The sequence below is a fragment of the Rhamphochromis longiceps genome, linkage group LG11 (assembly GCF_057381845.1).
Source record: "Rhamphochromis longiceps isolate RC_006_pf linkage group LG11, R_longiceps_female_GT1.1, whole genome shotgun sequence".
Taxonomy (NCBI): Eukaryota; Metazoa; Chordata; class Actinopteri; order Cichliformes; family Cichlidae; genus Rhamphochromis; species Rhamphochromis longiceps.
In genome coordinates, this window is record NC_140567.1 from 37,179,548 (window position 1) to 37,186,342 (window position 6,795).

Genomic DNA, 6,795 nt, shown 5'->3' on the forward strand with positions numbered 1-6,795 from the left:
CTGGTTTTATTACTATGTGCATATTAGTATTGTACAGCACTTTGATCTACCAGGTGTGTTTTTAAAGTGCTATATAAATAACTAAATGATGATGATGATGATAACAAGACGGGGAGGAAGCAAAATTGAATACACTGAACACAGGACAAGGAAGCTTAACACAGTGAATGGGGAGACACGGTGAACATAGGGACAAGGGTGACTGGGCATGAAACATGGGACATGGGAAAAGCACCGAGTAGACGTGGGAACAGAGACTAAACACGGGCTAACATAAATACTAAGGAGGAAGGACTACAATCACTAAGAACACAAGAAATAAAGAGAACCAAAACCAGGAATAACAATAAACAATCAAGATTAAATCAGAATCTGAAACACAAATACAGTGACAGTAGGATTATTGTGTCCACTTTATTATTGTTTTACTCAATGCATTTTACATCCACAGTCATTAAAGGAATAGTAAGTTTGCTTAATACCACACAGTAATTTTGCCGTCATCAAAATTCTACCATCATTGTATTTGATCTTTCCTCAGGGAAACAAAGGGGAGTGTGATTGTGAAATGAGTGTTTGTAAAAACCCAGTCACTTAGTAACTTGTTATTGAAGTAATTCAGGCAGTTGCAAATGCCTTGGGGAATCCATCATAGGTAGTGACACACAGTAGACAGAGTGAATGTTTTTTTTGTATTTTGTTTTTTTGTTGTTGCTTTTTTTTTGGGGGGGGGGGGGGGGGGGGGGGCACCAAAGGTTGGTTCTAGAATTGAGTGAGTTACTGAGCACACCTCATCAGTATATGAGATGTAGTAGAGTATAATAAGTCTCTCGCATTGTTCAATTCAATTTTATTTATACAGCTCAAAACCACAACAAAAGTTGCCTCAAGGTGCTTTGTATTGTAAGATAGATCCTACAAAAATACTTGCTGAGGAAAACCCAACAATCGTATGACCCACTATGAGCAAGCGCTTTGATCACAGTGGGAAGGAAAAACTCCCTTTCAACAGGAAGAAACCTCCGCAGAACCAGGCTCACCGGTGTCCACATTGTTGTGGAGAAATTTTTACCCACTCTTCTTTACATTCCTTCAGCTCATTGAGCTTTGTGGGCATTCTCTTATACACAGCATTTGTGTATACAGATCATTTTGTTTTAGATTTCCGGATTTTTTTGGGATCAACAAAGTTTCAGCCAAGCTTTGTTTGTCAGACAGATGGTCTTACATCTAGCGCTATAACACTAAGGTCCATGCTTGACTGTAAACTGACTCCATCCATTGGGCCAAATCATCACCCATTCATCACAGTACTACCCATTTGGTATGAAGTGTTTACTGAGATCCTGTGTTTGGTTTTCTCCACATGTGGAGCAATGATTTATGAGCAAACATTTTCTTTTTGGAGATGTTTGATGTTTCAGTCCAAATGACATTGTTCTAGAAATCTTGTGGTTTGTTCAGATGCAATTTTACAAACTTAAAATATACCACTATGTTCTTTTTAGTCAGAAGAAGCTTCCTCAGGGCAATCAAGCCAACTTTTCTAAAGATAATATCATGAACTTGATCTAACATACTAAGTCAGACCTATAGAGTCTAAGATGTGGCTCTTGCATATTTTTGCCATTTCACTGAGCATTGCATTGTCGGACCTTAGGGTGAATCTTCTGGAATGTGCCCTCCCAGGAGGATAATTCACAGAAAACAATCATGGCACCTGCACTGAAGGTTTTCTTCTTGTGAATAATCCTTCTTGGTAGGGACGGGTATCATTTAGGTTTTATCCGATACCGGTGCCAAACCGGTACTTTTGAAATGGTGCCGGTGCTTAAACGGTGCTTGAACCGGTGCTTAAAGAATGGAGAACACAAACTTTTTCCAAAAGCCTCTTATGTTTTTATTTTTAGCAGTCTCTTTTTTTTCTGCAAAATGATAACCAAGTTAGCCTTTTCTGTTGATACAACATGAAGGGAGTATTTGCCATCAAACAAGAAGACAGCCACATGTAACTACGACGGTGTTTGCTAGTTCGCCTTACGTGCATTAATGTAATAACGTGGTTAGCCTACTCAACGTAAATTACACACGAACAACATTAAGCTACTCACGCAGAGAAGAATGGCTGCTGCTGCCATGTGTGAATGTGTGCGTGAATGAGTGGATGACTGGATGTGTAAAGCGCTTTGGGGTCCTTAGGGAGTAGTAAAGCGCTATACAAATACAGGCCATTTACCATCATCATCCGTCATCATTTCTGCTACACTGGCAGGGCTAGGGGCCAGGACTCTACTCTTCATGTTCTTGGAGGATGTTGCTAACTCCGGATCCGGTAACAGGCACCACACAGTAGATGTGCTTGGAGTGAGGTCTCGCAGCAAGCTATCAAATACGGTGCATTTCTCGGCTTTTTAAAAAAACCCGCTATACGTTGCCAGGTGTTTCATCAGATTCGAGGTGTTACCTCCTTTGCACAGTATCACCTTAAAGCACTTGTTACAGGCTGCTGAGTTTGCATCTTTTGCTGTGAAGTCCAGCCAGACTTTGACCGCTTCACCTTGGGCATTTTTAATCTGTAGCTCTGCTCTAAAAAAAATGTACGTACCTGGGCCCGCCTAGTACCCTTGGAAAGGTATGCCATAATAATGGCACTGGATACCGGTACCCATCCCTACTTCTTGGTGCCAAAATCTGCCAATCTGGCAATCAAACTGGAAGCAGTGCTGTAGTGGCTTGTGACAGCAGCTATTAGCCACCTACCATCAAATCGTTGAGGTTCATTCAGGTAGCGATGCAGATGACACCCAGCTCTGTCCATGAAGCCAGATAACACACACCAATTAGTTAAACTGCAGGAATGTCTTAAAGACATAAAGACCTGGATGGCCGCTAACTTTCTGCTTCTTAATTCAGATCAAACTGAGGTTATTGTACTCGGCCCTGAAAATCTTAGAAATATGGTATCTAACCAGATTCTTACTCTGGATGGCATTACCTTGGCCTCCAGTAACGCTGTGAGGAACCTTGGAGTCATTTTTGACCAGGACATGTCCTTCAACGCACATATTAAACAAATATGTAAGACTGCATTCTTCCATTTGCGCAACATCTCTAAAGTTAGAAATATCCTGTCTCAGAGTGACGCTGAAAAACTAGTTCATGCATTTATTACTTCCAGGCTGGACGACTGTAATTCGTTATTATCAGGAAGTCCTAAAAACTCCCTGAAAAGCCTTCAGCTAATCCAAAATGCTGCAGCAAGAGTCCTGACAGGGACTAGAAAGAGAGAGCAGATTTCTCCTGTTTTGGCTTCCCTTCATTGGCTTCCTGTTAAATCCAGAATTGAATTCAAAATCCTGCGCCTCACATACAAGGTCTTAAATAATCAGGCCCCATCTTATCTTAATGACCTTGTAGTACCATATCACCCTATTAGAGCACTTCGCTCTCGCTCTGCAGGCCTACTTGTTGTTCCTAGAGTATTTAAAAGTAGAATGGGAGGGAGAGCCTTCAGTTTTCAGGCCCCTCTTCTGTGGAACCAGCTTCCAGTTTGGATTCGGGAGACAGACACTATCTCTACTTTCAAGATTAGGCTTCAAACTTTCCTTTTTGCTAAAGCATATAGTTAGTGCTGGACCAGGTGACCCTGAATCCTCCCTTAGTTATGCTGCAATAGACGTAGGCTGCCGGGGATTCCCATGATGCATTGAGTTTTTCCTTTCCAGTCACCTTTCTCACTCACTATGTGTTAATAGACCTCTCTGCATTGAATCATATCTGTTATTAATCTCTGTCTCTCTTCCACAGCATGTCTTTATCCTGTCTTCCTTCTCCCACCCCAACCGGTCGCAGCAGATGGCCCCGCCCCTCCCTGAGCCTGGTTCTGCTGGAGGTTTCTTCCTGTTAAAAGGGAGTTTTCCCTTCCCACTGTCGCCAAAGTGCTTGCACATAGGGGGTCATATAATTGTTGGGTTTTTCTCTGTACCTATGAAGCGCCTTGAGGCGACTTTTGTTGTGATTTGGCGCTATATAAATAAAATTGAATTGAATTGAATTGAATTGATACACCATGTCATGTATGAACAAATACTTGAGAGTTCTTTTTTATTAATGTACCTCAGTGTGTAGCATTGCGGTTTATGGGACCGCAAAAACAGAAGTGTGAAGTCCTAAATGAAGGAGTTTGTTTTTTTGTGGTGTAGTGTTGGAACATAACAACTGACCTATTGGTGGGAAATATTGTGGAGGTATTTTGAAAGAAGGACTCATACCTGTTAGTTTTACCATTTTACTATTACAGGCTAGGTGTATAGGAAGCAATGGTGAAAATGTTTTCTTGTTTTGAGTGGGGACAGCACCCAGTAGCCCACATACTACTTTTTCTTTTTCATGTTGTATGTGTAGGTGTGTCTGTATGTGTGTGTTTGCTCTCAATTGAAATAAGGTTGGAGAAAGTTTGTGACATTTAAATAATCCAGGAGAACACAGACTGGTTGGTTGGGGATGTCCCATGGAACATGAAACCAAAAACAGAAATGGAAATAGACCCTCTCGCTCTCATCTCTTACTGCTGTCTTCACAAAAGGCAACTTTCACTACTGTTTTCATGCTGAGTCTCATCCTCATAAGTGGATTTCCACTTCAAATGCTGCTATATTATTCTATCAAAACAACATCTTATCCTTACAAAAATTGTAGTTTGATTTGGACTTTTTCTTTAGCAAAACAGAATCTTTCCAAAACCAAGTCTGAGCGAGCACAAACATGACAGTTTGTCACAAGAAGCCATACTTTGCTGCAAAGCAAGTGAAGAATGTTCTCAGTGAGCCAGTTTGTATACTTCAGAATATTTGCTCATCATGGTAATAGAAACTTATCAAATTCAAACACATAGTGGCTGAAACATCAGAGCACATGAACAGAAACTACCGACCCTCATTTATGGCCACAAGCTGTGGTAAGACTAAGATCACTGACACAAGCAGTGCAAAGGAAAGTCTTTCCACAAGCGTCTGAGCTCAGCCTTAGAGAGAGTAATATAAAAAGGGGAAATTATAAAACTTCAAAAAGATTCAAAAACTACACACAAAAACCAATCTCTACAGGCAGATTTTTAATAACTTTCAAGTCGGGGAACTCACTGAAAAGAGTGGAGTCTCCCTAAAAACTCTGACATAAAATAATAATAATAATCATTTAAAATACTCTTACATTGGGGATTGTAATGGAAGCCTCATTTTGCTATGTAGGGCTTAGGTCTTAATACAACTCAAAAACGCATGTTATATAACTATACACCACTTAGAGAAAGATGAGGATTGGTCTTTAGAGAGGCCTCAGAGAGCTCTGGTTGAGTTAGTTTGAGCATCTGACTAAGTTTCTCCTTTGCTGCCTTTTAGGTGTCAAACTATGAGGCGACCTTGGGAAGGACCCAGAGATGAGCAGTTCTGCCTCTTGGTTGGCTTGGTTGGTGCCACTGGTGCCTTCCTCAAACGAGCTGGAGAAGCATATGATGGAAAGGGAGAAAAATCTGCATCAGACAGGGATGCATTGAAAGGTCCCTCCCTGGTCGGATGCAAATCAACACGTATTCCAAAGAAGGACTTCAGCAGCCTGAGGTAGTCAGTCATTTAAGTACCCATCTGCTGCAAAGAAACAGTGCAGGAGTGCGACTCTACCTTTGGGTGGTACTTATTTGATTTCTCTTGGGATAGTTTTATGAAACAGTTTATGCCTGCCTTGGAAAACATCCACAGGTTTCAGTGCAAGAAATAACACCAAACTGACAGTCACCTGCATGCAATTTTTAAATATCCTAAAATTGAGGCAGCTAAATATAAAGAGCAAAATGAGAAACCTTGGATGAATTTTGAAAACATCATTGGGCCTCCAAAAAGGAACCCAGACTTTGGTTAAGCTGCAGAAGAAGAAGTAATGTTGTGTGAGACACTAGATGAGCAACAATAATAGATTAAAAAAACAACAACTTTACAGCCCAATAAAATGAGTTGTTGGGCTGGACCAGAAAACTATACTATCATTATCTATAAATAACACATCTTAATGTTCTCTCAGTTTTCTTTTAATATACAGAAGCACATTTTGGAGAAAAAAACATCATGAGTCATCTTCATGTCTCAGTTTTTCCACAGCCTGTGCCAATCTACAGCGATAAATGAAAGCAAACAAGTGGCACAGATTCTTGACTAAAGCTAGTGTCATCTCACCGCTTTCTTATGTTTGTTCATAAGTAAACTGCAAAAATGAAAAATGATTAAAAAAACAAACATGCTTTCACTTATTTCCTGTTATGTGTATACTATTACAAATATATACTTACAATAAAAATGAGCTGTTTTATTTAAGAAAAACTGACATATTCCAGGTAATGAAGTCTGAATATTTCTTTTTTTTAATTTAACCTTTATTTATACAGGTAGTCCCACTGAGACTCATGGTCTCACTTAAAAGAGAGACCTGTTTCAGACAAACATATTATAATTGTTAAATAAAAAACAATAAAATAACTATCTAATGTTTACACCCATCATATCAAAAACAAGGACAAGTTCATGTCATTTGTCTTTTAACGTCTGCAAGAGAAATCTTAATACCCCGGGATAAACAGAGTCCAACAGAGGGAGAGAATGAGCAGGGTTTTCATGGAAATGATATCACTGTGATCAAGTAGGGGTAAAACGATGTTAGCAACAAGCTTTTTCCTTGCAGTGAAAGAGAAACACAATCAGTTTTGGAAAATGAACTCCAACGTCAGCCTCTTTAACCTGCTAAAGT